Source organism: Octopus sinensis, linkage group LG1, assembly GCF_006345805.1.
Source record: "Octopus sinensis linkage group LG1, ASM634580v1, whole genome shotgun sequence".
Classification (NCBI taxonomy): Eukaryota; Metazoa; Mollusca; class Cephalopoda; order Octopoda; family Octopodidae; genus Octopus; species Octopus sinensis.
The window spans coordinates 75,560,577-75,583,008 of NC_042997.1; the positions used below are offsets into that span (position 1 = coordinate 75,560,577).

Consider the following 22,432-nt stretch of genomic DNA (forward strand, 5'->3'; position numbering starts at 1 on the left):
TAATAATAATAGAATTTCTTTTATCCAATTTGACATTAACAATTACTATTCCAGCATATCCCCCATTCTACTTAATAAATCACTCATTTTTGCTAAGAACCTCTCTCTCATAACTAGGGAAGAAATTGACATCATTAATGGGAAACCTCTATAAATGGCTGATGATTGCTCAACATTTTAAAACTGTTGTAATATTTAATAAAATGATGTAGCGTGAAACGATCGTACTAAATTACCGAAGATACTCTTGTTGCTTATTTTGATTATAATCACACCATGGATTTATATGGATAACACAATACAAAGTTCTGGTGCATCTAACTTCATCTGAATCTAAATTTTGCTGAACTTATATATATATGAGCTAGGAGAACTATCATCGAATTTGAAGGAAAATTATGGACTAGGGCTGATACCTCAAATAATTTCGACATACCCATGGGCAGAGATAACTAATTTAGTAGGGGTGTATTTATTAAAACGCATAAGTAGGGAAATCCCAGAATTACAAGGAGGTTTATATAGAGATGATGCTTTGTTTATTGTACCTAGTAAGAATAAATCAAAAATTGAGAGAATAAGAAAGAAAATTGGTAAATTTTTCAAAGATTTCAACTTAGGTATTACCTATGAACATAACACCAAGATAGTGAATTTCCTAGACGTTACTTTAGACTTAAATTCAAAGTTATATCACCCATTTAGAAAAGAAGGTGAGATTACCAGATACATAAACAAATTATCTAATCACACCCCCCCCCCCTAATATACTAAAATCAATAGTGAAAAATATCTCTCAGAGAATTTCAAAATTATCATCGAATATAGAAATTTTTGACTCCCACTCGCATCATTATAATGTTGCATTATCCAAGGCCGGATACGACCAAGAAATCACCTTCCTGGATCCTGATAACAAAAATCTCTTAAACGATGAAGTGAATGTAAATAGCTCAAATAATATAGAATCTCATACTCTAAATAAACATAAATCAATAGAAGAAAAGAACCTAGTATATAAACTCAATAATATGAATGAAAATAGTAAACAGATCATAAATAAATATGAAAATGTTAAACCAGATAAAATAAATGTAAATAATAACATAAAAATCTCTCCCACAAAGAAAAAACCTAATAAACATAAATATAAGACTGAAATGAATAATGACTCTCGTAAAAATATAGATAATATTAATCTTTCCCACTCTTACCCAAATAAAAAATGCAAAAGAAAAAATGTTATCTGGCTAAATATCCCCTTCAACTGTGCGATCTCTACGAATATATACAGTAGATTTATGTCTATTCTAGAAAAAAATTCCCAGCTTCCCATAAATATTATAAAATAATTTCTAAGAAATCAGTAAGAGTATTATATTCTACTCTTCCAAATATGGCTACCATAATAGCTAGACTAAATAGTAAAAATATAAAGTTAGCTAGAGATAGTATAAATAGTAACAACAATAGTAATGGTAATAATAGTAATAATAAAAATAGCAATAATAATAATGATAATAATAATAATAATAATAATGAGAATAATAATAATCATAATAACAACATTAATATAAATAGTGATAATAACAACATCAATAATATAGGTAGTGAAGATAGAATGTAGTAGGTGAGGATAGTGAGAATGGATTAATAACTAATAACCCCAGTTTACATAACAATATAACTACTGTTAGAGCAAATAACACTAATATTAATAATAACTCGAGTAACGGAAATGAAAACGAATTGTCTATAAATAATACTAGTACCAGGAATCATCCCCCAAGTTGTAATTGTAGGATTAGATTGAAGTGTCCGGTATCTGGCTGCTGTTTGGTCCGAAATGCAATTTATAAATGTACAATAGTGACTTCAAATAACAACTATCTTTATTTTGGTTGTTCGGTGGATTTTTAAAAAAATGTTTAAACAATCACCAGGTGGTGCTATTAAGTTAGACATGGCCTGGGCCAATAATGGCCGAAACCTATCAAAGTATCAAAGTAATCATTTTTCCTCCTTTAGGAAGCAGGTTGCACAACACTGTCTAGTAAAATTTGGGAACTGAAAAGGAATAATATAGAATTTGACCTGAAATGGGATGTAGTAAGAAAAGCGCGGCCTTATAAAAATAGTAGAGATGGTTGTGAACTTTGTTCTATGGAAACATATGAGATTTTAAATCATAGGAATAATACAAATCTGTTAAATAACCGTTCTGAACTAGGAGTATCTTGCATAGATCGCACAACCCATACGTTTAAATATTTCAAATAATGATATCGCGACCATTCCTAAATTTTTTCAAATTTCTAATTCTTTATAACTAATTATGAATGAATATACCATACTAGCCTTTAATTCAACATGCATAGATTACTAAAAAAACTTCATTGCATATTTAGAATTAAATTCTCACTTATAATAACCATTTGACATTGACCAAGTTTTCTTGATACAAGATCTGTTTGCCAAATAGTAGTAAATAGCTCCTAGAGCATTATAACTCCTTCTCCACTTTTATTTCTTAATGAATAATTTCTGACATTTACTTAGCCCCATTTCTATAAATAGAAAACCCCTTTTGTCTCCTTCAACTGAATGTGCCTCGCAACCTTCTGGCAGTTCAAAATAACTTAAAGAACTCTTCAGTCATAAGATAAGCTCTACTACCTCAATGGTCTTAAAATTCAAATCAAGATCTTTATCTATATATCTACCTTCTCTATAATGTTATCAATTAATATGAAAATGATGTATTAATGGGAAACCTCTATAAATGGCTGATGATTGCTCAACATTTTAAAACTGTTGTAATATTTAATAAAATTATGTAGCGTGAAACGATCGTACTAAATTACCGGAGATATTCTTGTTGCTTATTTTGATTATAATCACACCATGGATTTATATGGATAACACCATACAAAGTTCTGGTGCATCTAACTTAAGTACCATATTCATCTGAATCTAAATTTTGCTGAACTTATATATATATATATACACCAGAGTAAGCACATAAATACGAAACATGGTGGAAAAAAATAGTAATCAAATACCTGAGATAGAGTAATATGCTTTATTAAAAAGCAGCAAAAATATCACAAAAACTGTTAATCAGAGTTTCACATTCCTGTTCGTTGGACAGTTTTGTTTAGAATCTAAACAAAATTGTCTGACGAACTCTGAGTAACAGTTTTGTGATATTTTTGCTGCTTTTTAATAAAGTATATATATATATATATATATATATATATATTATATATATATATATATGTATAAACAATTACAGTGTGGAAGGTGTTTATAAGCCATTTTAAGAAACACAAAAACCATTAGATTCACTTCACATTTAAATTTAATTTGTCAAAATATTTTCGTCGTTTTGAGACCACGACCTGTTTACTGACAAAATTCTGTGCTGCATTGAAGTGAATCTAACGGATTTCGTGTGTTTCTTAAATCGCTTATAAACATCTTCCATGCTGCAATTGTTTGCGTTTCAGCACACGATCTCAGATCAGGTCACTTGCTATGCAAGTACATCTCCATAACATATATATTTATATATGATATAAGTGTGTGTCCTTGTTTTTGTAATTGTCTCCCTGACACTTGACAACCAGTGTTGGTTTGTTTATGTCTCCATAAATTAGCAGTTTGGCAAAAGAGGCTGATAATAAATACCAGGCTTAAAAAGTGCTAGGATGAATTTGATCAACTAAACCTTTCAAGATTGTAAAAAATAAAAAAAAAAGATATATTTCAACTGCATTTAAAGTAACCTTCAGGGTGTGGTTTCCAAGCCAAGTTTGAAGTATCTTCTGATGATTAGCTCACATTTTAATGAACCTTTCCCATCTCAGGTTGGCAGCAGTGTTTCTAAAGAGGCCTGTCCAAATGCAGATGAATTACATATCTGAGTAGGCACAGGTTCCAGAAAAGAAACTATTACATATCTGCCCTCAACATGCAGATCCAGATTAAGAGCTCCCACTTTCACCTACTCTTGTTATCTTTGGATAAGATCAGTGAAGAAATGCTAGCTGCATGGTTTCCATTAGGATAGATCCTGGCTTGCCAGGAAGTGACTCATGCTCTGTGCTCTCAAAGAATAGTGACTAGTCTTTAAGAACAAGGCTATTCAACTTTATTCTGAAAATGTGAGAAACCTAAATAGTACCTACATATTTAAAGAATGCCTTCATCATTATGACTCAAAGACTGACTAAGAGCACTTGTGTCACTAAACAGCAATATGCTGACAACATTACCTTGCCAAATCATTCACCCAAAGAAATGCAGGAATCAGCCTACAACATCAAAAATGCAGATGATCACTTCAGTATAAACATCCAGAAAAACAAAATATTTGTACAACCTGCTCCAAACTCAATTCTTACTGTTCTCAACACTCTAACACACTGCTCGAACAAGTATACCAGTTCCCTTATCTTGGAAGCATCCTCACTACACAATCTAACTTCAATAAAGATGTCAAGGACAGGATCTGAGCCACCCTTGTTGTTTTCAGAAAACTCTTTCACTATATTTTTGTGATCAAGAGTTTAAAACTATAGACCAAGGCGCCATGTAGTGGGTTGCACTCATGGACTGTTATATATATATATTATATATATATATATTATATATATATATATATATATATATATATATATATATATATATATATAGTTAGTCAGAATTTGCAGAGTGTTTCAAGACCTGAGAGTTTCATACATTCGAACTTATCAATGCATAAAAAATTCAACCCTTGAGTCACTGCTGTCTAATATGTATGTATATCTTTTTCATTTGTTTCAGTCAGTAGACTGTGGCCTTGAAGAATTTTAGTCGAATGAATCAACCCCAGTACTTTTTTTTTTGTAAAACCCGGTACTTATTCTATTGATTCCTTTTGCCAAACCACTAAGTTATAAGGATGCAAACACACCAACAACAGTTGTCAAGTGCTGGTGGAGGAACAAACACAGACACAAAGACTAACACACACACACACACAAATATATATTATATATGAGGTGGTATCGAAAAGTTCCTGGTCTAGTTCTGTAACACACCAACAGATGGAAGCACATGGTTGCATGCGCAGTGAGGGCTAGCAGTGACCTTCATGAGGCAGTATGTGTGGGTACAGAAGTAATACCATGTTGTTTTTAGCAAGAAATTCATGAGTAAGGAGAACTTGATGAAGAATCCAATTCTTCACTTTCTATAAATCTGGTTGCTTTCACCAAATGTCTTCCCTTAGATGCTTCAAAATGTTGCACTAAAACTCTTGACTGATGGTCAGGCCCTGGAGGAGGAATTCTTGATGCACAATACCACATTTCTGGGGATGACATTCGTAGTAGGTCTTACAGATTACTCATTATCTTCCAGGGACATTCTTCCACTTTTGAAGTGCCCATGCCACTCAAAACATTGTGTACAAGCCATCTAAATGTATATATTTGTCGTTACCTTTCATAAAAAGCCTTTTTTTATTTACAATGTGCATTTTCATTGTTTTTTCATATTTTACCCTTACATTTCCACATGTATTTTATATTTTCTTTTTGTAACATATTTCTACTATATATATATATAGAGAGAGAGAGAGGGTCACTCACTGGCTACAGATCTACTACTCAGATATGAGTTAATGCCAATGATAATACTAAGTTTGCTTATTTGAAACTGTTGCGATGTAGTACTAAACCAGAGACTCTGATTTCGCTGCGACTCAGAGAAGCTAATGCCACACATTGTTTTATGAATGAATATTTTCCAGGAAACCTTTTCCTGTGGGAGCAACATTGAAGTACCTAAGCATATTTGATGAAAGAGGATGCAGTTCAGTTTTACTCTCCCCTCAAAGCAACATAGTGATTTTGATTCAACAAGTTATCTGTAAACTTTGCAGTGTCAACTAACATTGTGAAAGAGATTCCCTGAATTATGTGGGTGTATAACAGACTGCACAGTCTGTTCTTGAAAGTAAATTATTCTATTCGTGAGATACCCTAGGCAGTCTGTCACATGTCACTTATTTTTAATGAAAGCAATTGAAGAGAGGTGGAGGAGAGAGAGAGAAACACAGCATTGCAAGGCAAGAAAGTGAGAGTAATAGAGTGTGTGGTGGGAAAGACATATAATATTAAATGCAATAGCAAAAGAAGGGATACAAATTTAGAATGTGAGAGAGAAAAAGAAAAGAAGGATAAAGATGTTGAAAAAAAAAAGAAACAATGAGGATATTGTAAGAATAGAGTCACAGAAAGATTAATAGGAATAGAGGTGGTAAATAAAGAAGGGATGGTCAAAGGGATAGAAGGAAAGCAATTAGAAGAAAAGGTATACATATGTAAGATGTTAAAAAATGCCTATCGTCTCTCAGTGAATTAATCATAATTTTCTGACTGAATCATGTAGTTGAAATCTTCAATCATAAAAGGATCTTGAAAAACACAATACAATTTTTTAACTATATAAAAATTGAAATTTTAAATAATTTTCTAGAATGTGTAAACTTTAATAATTGCTTTCTTGCTATCTTACTATTTTTAAGATGAGGAAAGATATGCAATAGGTTGGAATCGTTAATATTACTAATAATAAAGATTTCTTTCAATAATAATTGTTTCTAACATAGCATGATGCCAACATTTTGGGGATAAAAGACAGTCACTTATATTAACCTAATACTTGACCTGTACTTTATTTTATCAACCTCAGATTAATGAAAGGTAACCTCTGTTGGGTTTTTTAATTCAGAATTTAATGAAGTAAAACAAATACTGCAAGGCATTTTACCTGACACTCAAATGATTCTGTCATAGTAATAATAGAAATAAATTAAATAGGTAATGAAGTGTCTGCTGTCATAATCCACCACATAACCTCAGAATAGTAACCACATTGAAAAATAATATTCTTTTCGATACTGGGGAGGAATGTATGTAGCATAAAGAGTACCTGACATTTAACAAAAATTCTGTGAAAGTCTTATTTCATTACCCCTAATTTGGCCCATTTAAAGCTTCTTCCAATAGGACCAAACTAAACAGAAATTGTCACCTAAATAACACCGATTGTAACTTCAATAACTCAAATGCATACCTTTTAGATTCTAATTGCCTTGTAAAGAATGTAGTATGAACTCCAGATTCAATAAGGAATTACATCTGTTTCATAGCAAACAATTTTAAAATGTAGTTCAGCTCATATATACTTTTTCAGATATCTTCTTAGAAAGAAAGCCATTTCACTATTATCTTCCATGTGGAACATTTTCAAAAACTGTTCAAGTTGAATGAATTAGAGTTAAACTACAATAAAATATAAGATAAAATAATTCAAATAGATTAATAGAATACCATAATAAAATACAATAAAAGTAAGGCAAACTGACTTCATTAAAAACCACAAGAAGTTATGAAGTAGTTCTGTTTTGTTTTCTTCACAAAAAGAAGACTCAAACTATATTCATATTGAAATGAATTAAAGTACTGAGGTAATGAAGTAATTACAAAGATTAACAAATTAAAAAACTTATAAAACCATTTTTAAAAAATTTTCAGTAAGATTCCAAACATTATAAATGTATCATGTGTGATTAAACTAACTTTATTAACCAAAGTATCATGACTGGATTTGGTATACAAAAACTTTAAAAAGTCTACAGTGTGTATGTGTGTGTGTCTGTCAGTCTTTGTGTTTGTTTAAATTTGCACTTCTCTGAAAATTAGCATGCTAAAAGCAGTGGCATTGCCAATTTCCCCTATCAACAAATCCTTCAATGGTTGCACACCTTCAAAAGTGTACAAAATAAGAGAACCTTTATTTGAAAAGCAAGTAAGGGTTAGTGACAGGAAAAGCGTGTAGTTGTAAAACGATATTTCAATAATATATTTGTCTAACCTATGCTAGCTTCATAGAACATATAAAAACGGAGAAACATATCAACATAATATAGTATCTAAATTGTAAAACCAAATATCATATCACCAGCTCTTGTAGTACCTAAGTGTTTGAAAAATATTATGATTACAACTGATTATTGTCTCATCATTATCATTATTTAACATCTGTTTTCCATGCTGGCAAGGGTTGGACCTCATTACACTTATTTAATAATGATGAATCTGATAGCATAATTTGAAGTGCCTATTGACAGCAAAACTCATGCCTCATCCACTACCACCTGTAAGGAATTGTGAATTTCATAATACTCCATTCTCACATATAATCTAAGTTCATATATTTGAGTATTCTACCAATGAAGACGAGTGTACTAATTTTGAATTTTTTTAAAAGAATGTTCATAAAGTTTATTAAAAAGTATTAGCTGTAAAGCTATATATAAAAACATTAGCTATAGAGCTCGAGAATTTGTATAATTAACTACCCTGTATTTGTATACTACATTATTAACTACACAGCTTTCAATTGAAAGGGCATGCATCCACATTCCTGAAGTCACATATACGCAGTGCACTAGTAGACAATCTATTAGTATCTTCTGTCTTGCAATTTGCATTTATATACTGCATATTAAAATTACTGGTGCTTCTGTCATTAGAGCAATTATTAATGTAACTACTATCCTAAATTATCCTATGTATGAAACCTGTCCCTGCTGTGTTGTTAACCACCAAAATATATATTATTCTGACAGTAAGTAGTATTACCATGTTTAAATTTATCTTTAGCTACAGTACAATTTCCATCTTTTAGTTAATCTCATCTTCCCCAATTTGAAGTTGTTTAATACTGCGGTACTATCCAAAAGATTGGAAATTGTAGAGCAAGAAATTTGAACCATAAATATATTAAATTTCTGCTAGTGTTTATGCTGCAATGAGTTTCTTTATACTTCTAAGTATAAAGAATACACACCATGACATTTTTATTTTTCTTACTTATAGCACCTGTTGTATGCACCTCTAGTTCTCCCACCGTAGGGTCAAAGTTATTTCTGCTACCACTATTTTTGTTATTAATATAATGTAGCGAGCTGGCAGAATTGTTATCTCAGCAGCATTTCATCTGTCTTTATGTTTCGAGTTCAAATTTCAAGGTTGACTTTGCCTTTCATCTCTTTTGGAGTTGATCAAATAAGTACCAGTTAAGCTGGGGTTGATGTAATCAATTTACTCCCTCCTCCTAAATGCTGGCCTTGTACCAAAATTTGAAACCAGTATTTATGGCTAATATTATATGTATTAACATATCCTGCATTACTAGTAGTATCATTACTACACACAGTCTTTGTAATACCGTATGTAAACCTCTAGTGTGTCTAAAATGTAATATTTATGTCTCACTTAAAGTGGATGTTGTGTTAGAAAACTGCATTGTTTACCATGAGAGAACCTCTCATATGGACTTGTGCATAAAGGCACTCATATTACTGGTGGGCAATGACTGTCCTCTACAGCTACCAAAACTGCCAGATCACATGATTTCAGAGTTCCTTGACTTTGTCAACAACAGATGATCATGGCTAGACATAGCAGCTGATTCCCCCATCATTGACATCTATATATATAAAACTGTAGTTGTGTGAGTGTCTGTCCCCTTCGATTTAGATTCCTAACTACTCCCACATTTTGCGGTGCAGTTTAACCAAATTTGGGTATCTTATAGTCGTGATTCATATCAAGCCCGTCTGAGTATTAGCGCACGTCTACGATGAGTCTACGATTTTAAAAATAATTTAACATCATTTTTTATTCCATTTTAATGCATAATTTTTCGTGTGTCGATGGCAGCAGAGTTGGCGTCCATGGTCACACCTGCACCTGTGTTGCTTCTCCCCCTTCTTCCCTCCCTCGTGAAGCTGTGGGGAAGGGAGTGTAAGGAAATCAACGTCGTAAAGCGTTGTCAAGTAGACCAGCGTTCTTTTAGAACAACGACTTCATGGCTTGAAGACACCAAAACAGAAATGGCTAAGAAAGCCCGAATTGGCATCTATAAGGGAAGTAACTCTCTAAAAATGCTTATATAGTTATTTCCCTTACAAACCCGAGCAACACCAGGCGATACTGCTAGTGTATATATAAAATCTCGGTGTCTATTTGGACGCTGGTGTTGCAAATAGCCACTGGGCTTTTGTGCACTGCAAGTCCATATGAGAGGTTCTCTCATGGAAAATAATGCAGATCCACTTTAATTGGGGCATAAATATTATTTTTTTTGTTATTAATACTGCTTTCGTCACTATTAGTTATTTTTAATGAGTCCAATAGCTATTTGTGACACCAGTTCCTGAATAGACACTGAGATTTTTTATAAATTTTTGACAGGGGAATTGACAAAGCCAAGGAAGGCCAAAATCACATGATGTGGCAGTTCTGGTAACCATATTGGATAGTTATTGTCTGCCAGTGATATTAATGAGTGCTTTTATGTACGAGTCCGAATGAGAAGTTCTCTTAAAGTAATCTTCTGTGTTCTAACATAACACCCACTCTAAGTGAGACATAGATACTACATTTTGATATTAACCCTTTAGCATTTAAACTGGCCATATCTGGCCAAAATATTCTGCTTCTTTTATGTTCAAACTGGCCAGATCCAACATTTCATACTACCTTACAATAATAAAATAAAACAAATGCGCCCTTTTAAAGCCTATCCAGGCTCATGGGCCCCGTTTCAATGGCATATGTGTTCCCCAACTGGATGGGACGCCAATCCATCGCAGCGTTACTCATTTTTGCCAGCTGAGTGGACTGGAGCAATGTGAAATGAAGTGTTTTGCTCAAGAACACAATGCGTCGCCCGGTCCAGGAATCGAAACCACAATCTTACGATCATGATGCTGACACCCTAACCACTAAGCCACGCGCCTCCACACTACCTTACAATGTCATTGTAAAAATAAATTAATCTCATCATTGAAATCTTGAAGTCTCAAGATAATGTATGTTTAATTCAAAACGATGTGTATAAATAAGCATTACAATTGACAGAGTAATCTGAAAGCTAAAAGGTTAATACTGCTTCTGTTGCTCTTAATTATTTCCAGTATATCTATTTTCATCTCATAAGCCTCTCCAATATAATTTATACAATTATTGCTCATACCATTATTACATTTTGCAAAGTTCATTCTTATTACTGTTAATGTTATAGTCTTTGATATAGGTATTATTATTTCTATTAGTATCACTGTAACTACTCTTCCTTCTCAGATTTCCAAATTCACAATGTGTTGTATTACTATTTTTCTAGTTATTTACCCACTGATATCAGAGCTCTGCTTCTGTTATTCCTACAATCTTTATATAACTATTAGGTATGTAGACCCTATCATTAGGTTTATAAGCAATTTTTTTCTTATACTCACTTGTTCTCAAGATGTCATTGTAGTACTAAGCATTGTAATTAAATATTTTTTCATTAGCAGATAACCATGACATCTTGATCTACGCATTCCTTACTAGTTCAATATAGGCCTGATCAATGATGGTTAGAGTCCTTGGTAAGGGTAGTATATGTCTGAAGAAATAAGATATTCTTTTAAAAGTCAGGGATTTAACTCTAAAAAAATCTTTATATTGTTTGTTTGTGTGCATTCATGTATGTGTGTGTGTATTTTTATATTTATATATAACGTGAATATTTACTTGTGTGTATGTATTTGTATGGGAGTGTCTCTTTATGTGTGTTTGTATATGTGTGTGCGCAAGTGTGTGTCATCACACCCAGACTGTCCTTGTCAAATCTTCCTGCACAACTCATTTTCCTAATACCCATCTTTCTGTCACTTAACACTACTCAGGAACTGTAATCATATGTCCCTCCCCTCTCTACCAACACTTCTCCTTGGAATCACTTCCTTTTATAACCCTTACTGCCTTCTTAATATATTTTCTACTGAATCTCTCTTTCTCCTGAAAACACTATCATATCTGCCTTCAACAGACCCTTCATCTTTATGTGTCTCTCTCTCTCTCTCTCATCATCTTACACTTCTCATGATCTCCCTATTTTTCAACTGTCTGTGGTTTTATACTGTTGCTATCCACTTCCCTCTTTCTTTTCTACTGTACTTTAGCACCTCTTTCTCTTTCCCAACCCACTCTTATTTCCTAACTTCCCTTGCAAACTGATATTCACCATTGATCAAGCTTTTTCTATGTTCCCCATTCTCACTTTCTATCATTCTCTCTCAAAACTAAACCCCTACTAAATTGAAGAGTCTTTTCTTGTGAGTTACTTAGTGACCTCACTAATGCTAGTGTCACAAAAAGAACCCAGTAGACTCTGCAAAGTTAGAAGCATTAGAGGGGGCACCCAGCCATAAAGCCATACCAATGCAGACATTGCAGCTTAACATGGTCTCCTGGCTTGTGAAAACCTGTTAAACCATCCAATTCATGCTAAGATGGAAGACAGACGCTAAATGAATAATGATGTTGTTGTTCTTGTTGGTGATGATGTTGTTTATCTTTGATATAAATTTTTAAAACATACATGTTCATTATGAACTTTCGGTAATGCACTTGCAATGATATACTAACCACAGTTGGAGGGAAGTGTCAACGGCCAGACAACAGTTTATGTATAAGTGCAAACTCAAGCAATCTGTCATTTGAATTTCTAGTTAGCAAACATTGCATGTTTGAACATATCTATGACTTCTATTAAAACATGTTTCATTCTCTTTTTTTCATTTAATATTCTTCATTTACAAGGGTTGACTGAAAACTTTGTAGGCTAACCAAGATACTCTCATGGAACGTAACCAAATAAGGTTTATTTTTCACCATAGTCCCCCTTGCAGTTCACACATTTCTTCCATCAATGTTGCAATGCTTGGCTCCTATTGGATAAGCTTTCATCCAGTTGGTCAAAAAAACCATGAACTACAGATATGACATCATCACTATGATACTAGTTCTCAACTAAGTGTTTCTTCATGTTGGGGAACAGATGATAGTCAGATGGGACCAAATAAGGAGAATAGGAAGGGTGATCAACCAGTTTAAAGTCACAATGATGCACAGTAGTCATTGAAACCAGGATTTATGTGCTGGAGCATTGCTGATGAAACGAGACTCCTTTCATCAGTTTTCCTGGGTGTTTGGTCTTGATAGCCTTTCATAACTGCCTCAGCTAGTTAACATACTTTCTATTAATGCTGTGGCCCTTTTGAAAACAGTCAATAAATACAATGCCTTTTGCATCTCAAATAACCTTCCCTACAGATGAAATGAACTTGGCCTGCTTTCAAGAAGGTAAGGAGGGGTGTTTCCACTGCATGGATTGTCTTTTGTCTCTGGCTCAAAGTGCTGAACCCAACACTTATCCTAGCTTGGGAAAATCAGCTGGATCTGTTTCATATGGTGTCAGATTTTGTTGTGATCTGATGTCTCACTATCATTTGAATATAAGACAGCTATCATCTGAGAAGGTGAGGCAGACATCAAATATGTAATTATATATATATATATATATATATATATCAAATAAAATCAAGTATTCACCCTAAATTTACAGTACCTACTATATATATATATATATATATAATATATATATATATATATATATATATATATATATATATATATATATATAGGGAAAATAGAAGTTGAAAATGCACCAAGAATAGTTAAAACATCTTCTATTAAAATATTTGAAGCTTTAACTGGTTTCACAGTTTACACTGATTTTCAAAAAGTTCAAATAGAAAGCAGCTGTCTTGCTTCTGACTAGTGTTTGAAGTTTGCCCTGTTTTTGTATCTTTTAATGTGGTGAACCTATATACCACAATCCCACTTCAATATGGACTAGAGGCAATAAACTTCTGGCTTGAGAAATTTCCTCATGAAATTCCAGACAGAATTGAAAAGAGTTTCACACTGAGGATTAAAGTTTATCCTCGAAAACAACTTTTTTCACTTTGATGGCAATATGAATTTCTGGGACTGCAATAGGGACAAAATGTGCCTCAACATACGCCAATCTAGTCATGGCATACATAGGGCTCCAGACATATGAACAATCTAAATTAATATATGGCTTGAAATGCCACAAATATCTACTAGAAAACTGGAAATGTTACTTAGATGACTGCCTAATCCTATGGATGTACACATTTGAACAACTTATACATTTCAAAAATCTAATTAACAGCATAAATAATAATATTAACTTTACCATGGAATACAGTAAAACTCAACTACCATTCATAGATATACTAATCATCAAGAGAGATAAAATCATTGAAATAAGATATTCACTTCAAACTAACAGATTCTAAACAATCTTTATTATTCTCCTCATGCCATCCCAAACACACGGAGAATAATATCCCCTTCAGTCTAGCAAGAAGAATCTGCACAATTGTCTCAAACCCTGAAATTCGCAATAAACGACTCCAAACAATAAAGACAATATCCATTAATGCTAATAGACAATGGAATAGAACATGCCAAAGAAATAAATATCAAAGAACTACCAAAAACGCTCCAGAGATTCAACACACAACCCAAGAAACACAGAGGTTTACAATATTATCCACCAGAACATCCCACTACTAATTCAAGACCCAAAAATGAAACAAGCATTCAAAATACACAAAATAATCAAAAGTAAAAGACAATCAAAGTCCTTCAAAAATTTCCCCACAGGTTCTAAATTACCTTCCACAATTCCTACACCAACAGTCAAAAGTTGTTGCCGCCCCAATTCCAGGATCTGCATCAACCTATTGAAGACACAACATACAAATTTAAATCAGGGCAGACTTTTACCCTAAAAAAAAAACATTTTACATGTTCTTCAAGGAATTTAATATATGCTATCAAATGTCAAGGATGTAATGAAGATTACATAGATAAAACAAATGTTACTCTGAGAAATAGACTGACCATTCACCAACAACAAATACAAGACCTAGTACTAGACAGATCCCATTGAGTGGTCACATAGACATATGTGCAAAACAATAAGTCTCCCAATTTCCAGGTCTTCCCATTCTACCTGTGTTCAGCAAATACCACAGATGAAGCACAGATAAACAAGGAAAATACTTTTATACAAAAGTACAAATCAAAACTTAACAAACTTTAACAGAGTACATACACAAATAACTATTCACACGCAAAATTCATTCTGCTGCTTATCATGAGGAAGCTACACAACTAACAACCTAACAACCATTGGACTACATACAAATGACTCCTGTTCACTCTTCTACCAGATATATTAAATTTTGTCTGTCTTGATTATAACTAAAATATGTTCACTCAACCGTGTCAGCCCTCTTCTTAGGTGCTGTCACTTGACAGCATGGACGTAGCAGAAAATGTACAAAAGTTTATAAATTAAATCATGTGTTCATTCTCTACAAACACTTGACAGAAAACATTCAAAGCATTGATTGTTGGAACTTGTTCATTTAACTATGTCAGTCTTAACTTACAATGCCAAACATTGCTACTAACACACAGACTTAGCAGGGAACCTACAAATATTTCTAAAACCAGTCATATGACTATCCTCTACCAATCAAATCTTATTCAAAACATATACTAATTTGAGACATGAACTCCTTGCAAAAGCAGGGCAAACTTCAAATGCTATTCAGAAGAAGACAGCTGCAACATACACCACATCATTCTATTTGAACTTTTTGAAAATCAGTGTAAACTGTGAAACCAATTAAAGCTTCAAATATTTCAATGAAAAGTATTTTAACTATTCTCAGTGCATTTTCAACTTCTGTTTTTCCTATATTTCTACCCATATGGAATAAAATATTTTTGTTTTCAATATATATATATATATATATATATATATATATATATATATATATATATTTATATCTATGTATATATAATACATATATATCCTTTTACACTAATTCTCCTTTTTCTCTCTCTATTCTCTCCCCACATGAGATACCCATGCTTCCCCTCTCATGCTGTCAAACTTCGCAACTCATGCTAGTGTTGAAGCCAGATGTTAGATGGTGATGATGATATGTATATGTGTGTGCATGTGTGTGTGCGTGTGTGTGTATGTATATATATATATATATATAATATATATATATATATATATATATATATATATATATATATATATATATATAGGGAAAATAGAAGTTGAAAATGCACCAAGAATAGTTAAAACATCTTCTATTAAAATATTTGAAGCTTTAACTGGTTTCACAGTTTACACTGATTTTCAAAAAGTTCAAATAGAAAGCAGCTGTCTTGCTTCTGACTAGTGTTTGAAGTTTGCCCTGTTTTTGTATCTTTTAATGTGGTGAACCTATATACCACAATCCCACTTCAATATGGACTAGAGGCAATAAACTTCTGGCTTGAGAAATTTCCTCATGAAATTCCAGACAGAATTGAAAAGAGTTTCACACTGAGGATTAAAGTTTATCCTCGAAAACAACTTTTTTCACTTTGATGGCAATATGAATTTCTGGGACTGCAATAGGGACAAAATGTGCCTCAACATACGCCAATCTAGTCATGGCATACATAGGGCTCCAGACATATGAACAATCTAAATTAATATATGGCTTGAAATGCCACAAATATCTACTAGAAAACTGGAAATGTTACTTAGATGACTGCCTAATCCTATGGATGTACACATTTGAACAACTTATACATTTCAAAAATCTAATTAACAGCATAAATAATAATATTAACTTTACCATGGAATACAGTAAAACTCAACTACCATTCATAGATATACTAATCATCAAGAGAGATAAAATCATTGAAATAAGATATTCACTTCAAACTAACAGATTCTAAACAATCTTTATTATTCTCCTCATGCCATCCCAAACACACGGAGAATAATATCCCCTTCAGTCTAGCAAGAAGAATCTGCACAATTGTCTCAAACCCTGAAATTCGCAATAAACGACTCCAAACAATAAAGACAATATCCATTAATGCTAATAGACAATGGAATAGAACATGCCAAAGAAATAAATATCAAAGAACTACCAAAAACGCTCCAGAGATTCAACACACAACCCAAGAAACACAGAGGTTTACAATATTATCCACCAGAACATCCCACTACTAATTCAAGACCCAAAAATGAAACAAGCATTCAAAATACACAAAATAATCAAAAGTAAAAGACAATCAAAGTCCTTCAAAAATTTCCCCACAGGTTCTAAATTACCTTCCACAATTCCTACACCAACAGTCAAAAGTTGTTGCCGCCCCAATTCCAGGATCTGCATCAACCTATTGAAGACACAACATACAAATTTAAATCAGGGCAGACTTTTACCCTAAAAAAAAAACATTTTACATGTTCTTCAAGGAATTTAATATATGCTATCAAATGTCAAGGATGTAATGAAGATTACATAGATAAAACAAATGTTACTCTGAGAAATAGACTGACCATTCACCAACAACAAATACAAGACCTAGTACTAGACAGATCCCATTGAGTGGTCACATAGACATATGTGCAAAACAATAAGTCTCCCAATTTCCAGGTCTTCCCATTCTACCTGTGTTCAGCAAATACCACAGATGAAGCACAGATAAACAAGGAAAATACTTTTATACAAAAGTACAAATCAAAACTTAACAAACTTTAACAGAGTACATACACAAATAACTATTCACACGCAAAATTCATTCTGCTGCTTATCATGAGGAAGCTACACAACTAACAACCTAACAACCATTGGACTACATACAAATGACTCCTGTTCACTCTTCTACCAGATATATTAAATTTTGTCTGTCTTGATTATAACTAAAATATGTTCACTCAACCGTGTCAGCCCTCTTCTTAGGTGCTGTCACTTGACAGCATGGACGTAGCAGAAAATGTACAAAAGTTTATAAATTAAATCATGTGTTCATTCTCTACAAACACTTGACAGAAAACATTCAAAGCATTGATTGTTGGAACTTGTTCATTTAACTATGTCAGTCTTAACTTACAATGCCAAACATTGCTACTAACACACAGACTTAGCAGGGAACCTACAAATATTTCTAAAACCAGTCATATGACTATCCTCTACCAATCAAATCTTATTCAAAACATATACTAATTTGAGACATGAACTCCTTGCAAAAGCAGGGCAAACTTCAAATGCTATTCAGAAGAAGACAGCTGCAACATACACCACATCATTCTATTTGAACTTTTTGAAAATCAGTGTAAACTGTGAAACCAATTAAAGCTTCAAATATTTCAATGAAAAGTATTTTAACTATTCTCAGTGCATTTTCAACTTCTGTTTTTCCTATATTTCTACCCATATGGAATAAAATATTTTTGTTTTCAATATATATATATATATATATATATATATATATATATATATATATATATTTATATCTATGTATATATAATACATATATATCCTTTTACACTAATTCTCCTTTTTCTCTCTCTATTCTCTCCCCACATGAGATACCCATGCTTCCCCTCTCATGCTGTCAAACTTCGCAACTCATGCTAGTGTTGAAGCCAGATGTTAGATGGTGATGATGATATGTATATGTGTGTGCATGTGTGTGTGCGTGTGTGTGTATGTATATATATATATATATATAAATTTATATGTATATGTGTGTGTGATCATCATCATCATTTAACATCTGTTGTATATGCTGGCATGGGGTGGACAGTTTGACCAGGACTGGTAAACTGGAAGGCTGCACCAGACTCCAGTCTGATTTGGCATGGTTTTCTACAGCTGGATGCCCTTCCTAACACCAACCACTCTGAGAGTGTAATTGGTGTTTTTACATGCCACCAGCATGGGTGCCATTTGTGTGACACCAGTATCTGCCATGACTGTGATTTTGCTCAGCTTGATGGGTCTTCTTCTCAAGCATGACATAATGCCAGAGGTCTTGGTCATTGTCTCCGTGAGGCCCAACACTCGAAAGGATCTCAGCCACTTTGAGGCCCAACACTTGAAAGGAACTCAGCCACTTTGCTTCTGTGAAGCCCAACACTCGAAAGGTATTCTTTACATGCCACAGGCACGGGTGCCAGTTACATGACACCTGCATCAGCAATGACTACGATTTCACTTGGCTTGGCAAGTTTTCTCAAGCACAGCATATTGCCAAAAGTCTTGGTCACTAAACATTGCCTCTGGCTCAGAGTTTGAAGACCATGCTTTATTCATACACATCATATGACCATACTGGCACATGTCCTCGGCTGTCACAGCCCATGTTTCACTGCCATGTAGCATAGCTGTTTTCACACAAGCATCATACAATCTACCTTTCACTTTGAGAAACAGGCCTTTTGTTGCCAGCAAAGGTAGGAGCTCTCTGAACTTTGCCCACCCTAATCTCATTCTCACAGCAATGCTCTCGGAGCATCCACCTCCACTACTAACTTGGTCACCTAGACAATGGAAGCTATCTACTACCTCTAGCTTGCCCCCCTAGCAATTGATGATGTCTATTTTCTGTGCTTCTTCAGTGTTTATTGTACTTGTGCATCTTCCACATACAAAAGCTAGTTTCCCTGATATTGCTTTTATTTGTCCAAAGCTTACATCAGGTGCATCTTAAGGAGTTTGTACCTACGCCTTTTCTACAAATCAAGCAGGGCCATCAACTTGAAGGGATTTGTGATTTGTCTGCCTTCCTACTTACTAAGACTTTGGCTTTTGCTAGGTTAACTCTAAGGTCCTTTGATTCTTGACTTTGCTTCCATACCTGGAACTTCTTCTCTAGTTTTGGTAGCATGGTCATCAGCATATAGGAGACCACCCAGGAGCAGCCTGTCTTAAATTCCTCTGTTATTTCCTGAAGGTCTATGATGAACAAGAGTGGCCTGAGCCCCAATCCTTGGTGAACCCCTACTTGTACCCTAAAATCTTTGCTGTACTCATTGCCAACCACAACCACCCGTCTTTCCTTAGTTTCCATACTGACCACTATATAAGGGATCGGGGAACCCTGTCAAAGGCTTTCTCCAAATCAATAAATACCAATTACAGAGGTTTATCTTTGGCTACGTATTTCTCCTGCAGCTGCCTTACCAGAAATATAGCATCAGAGGTGCTTCTCCTTGGCACAAACCAAACTGCATCTCATCTAGGCTAACTCACTCCCTAATTAGTTGGGCTATGACTCTCTCCTTAACTTTCATCACCTGATCCAACAATTTAATCCCCCTGTAATTATTTCTATCTAAGGCATCACCTTTACCTTTGTAGCAATTGGCTATGGTGCTGCTACACCAGTCATTGAGTATGACTCCTTTGTGAACCACCTGACTTACAATACGGGTGGCTAGACCATAACCCATGCCCCCAGATATTTTAAGCATCTCACCAGCAATTGCTGATGGGTTGGGGGCTTTCCCTGTCTTCATATCCTTAATTGCTTTATCTACCAAGGAACTGACGATTTAGGTAGCTGGTCCTTCAATTGGGTGCAGACTCTCCACCTCCCATTCATTCTCCATGTTCAGCAGTCTTTCATAATGGCATTTCCAAGCCTCTTTCTTTGCAGACTCATTAAAAGCAAGTACACCATCATCCATGTGGACACATTTGTCTCCTATGACATCACAATTTTCTCTCACACATCATCATCATCATCATCATCATCATCATTGTTGTTTAACATCTGCTTTCCATGCTGGCATGGGTTCAGCAGTTTGACTAAGAGCTGACAAGCCAGAAGGCTGGACCAAGCTCCAATCTGATCTGGTAAAGTTTCTACAGCTGGTTACCCTTCCTAATGCCAACCACTCTGAGAGTGTAGAGGGTGCTTTTTACTTGCTACTGGCATGAGGGCCAGTCAGCGGAGCATCCAGTGGAGCATACTAGCTTCATTCCTTGCAAGCTTACACATGTCCTCAGCAGTCACGGCCCATGTTTCACTGCCATGTAGCATGGCTGTTCGCACACATGCATCATACAGTCTACCTCTTACTCTGAGCGAGAGGCCCTTTGTCACCAGCAGAGGTAGGAGCTCTCTGAACTTTGCCCAGGTTATGCAGAGCATCCATCCCCTGCTACTGACTTAGTCACCTAGAAAGCAGAAGGTATTAACTACTTCTAGTTTCTTTCCCTGGCATGTGATGGAAACTGTTTTCTGTACATCTTAATTATTTATTGCCCCCGTGCATCTGCCACACACAAAAACTCATTTTCCCTGTTAACCTTCCTTTGATATTGCTGCACCTTTTATGTGTCCATAGCTTACACCAGATGTATGTATATATATATATATGCTGAAAGACATGGAAATCAGGCGTAATCCACCAGATGCAAAAACAGCCAGGAAGTGGAAAGCAGAAGCAGAGATTGATGGCATCCTGTCTACTCTTACATACCGAGATATGGTGGGTGAAACGCAAATTCATTGGAAGGGACTTGGTTTTGGTGCAGATCGGTTCAGACCATTTGCAAGTATGATGCAAAGCAAATGCAAACCTGTTGTTAGCAACAGCATCAAATTGAGGAAAGCAGAGAGAAGAGAGCTTCATTTGATTCAATACCTTCAACAAGGACAGATGATGAAATGGGAGGAACATGTTGTTGAGAGAAAAATAAGTTAGGATGAGATTTGGAGGTGGACCACATCTCAGCTAAATTTTCTAATTGAGGGAGGAGGAGCTACAGACGGCGGACATAGAAGGTAGCTGGAAATTCCTATGGGACAGCTTGCTGAGTGCCACAGACCAAGTCTGTGGATGGTGCAAAGTTCCTTCCAGACCTAGAGTTACGTGGTGGTGGAATAGTGCAGTAGACAAAGCCATTAGTTCTAAGAAACAGGCCTGGAGAGCCTGGAGGGATGGGGGTAGCAGGGAACCGTACCGAGTAGCCAAAAGGGAGGCCGGGCGGCAGGTATACATAGCCAAAGATATAGCAGAAAAGAAGAAGTTTGCCAATGTCCAGCGACGTGAGGACCAAAGAACTGAGGTATTTTGTATTGCTAGACAGTGTGTGAGAGAAAATAGTGATGTTACAGGAGAGAAATGTGTCCGCATGGATGATGGGGCACTTGCCTTTAATGTTGGTGAAAAGAAAGAGGCTTGGAGAAGCCATTATGAAAGACTGCTGAATGTGGAGAATGAATGGGAGGAGGAGAGCCTGCCAAATGTTGACCCAGTAGAGGGACCAGCTATCCGAATAGACGGCTCCCTAGTAGATAAAGCAATTAATGATATGAAACCGGGTAAAGCCCCTGGCCCATCAGGAATCACTGCTGAGATGCTTAAAACAGCTGGTTATGTGGGCTATGGCCTAGTCACCCGTATTGTTAACCAGGTAGTTCACAATGGAGTCATACCCAATGACTGGCGTAGCAGCACCATAGTCAACTGCTACAAGGGTAAGGGTGATGCTCTAGATAGAAATAACTACAGGGGTATTAAACTGTTGGATCAGTGATGAAGACCACAGAGAGGGTCATAACCCATC

At 34.8% G+C, this 22,432-nt stretch overlaps 1 protein-coding gene across 1 annotated transcript in view; it reads left to right on the top strand.

Annotated features, from left to right (window-relative positions):
* Positions 1–22,432, top strand: part of LOC115210256 — a 439,746-nt gene that overhangs the window by 250,093 nt on the left and 167,221 nt on the right. The window lies entirely within an intron of this gene.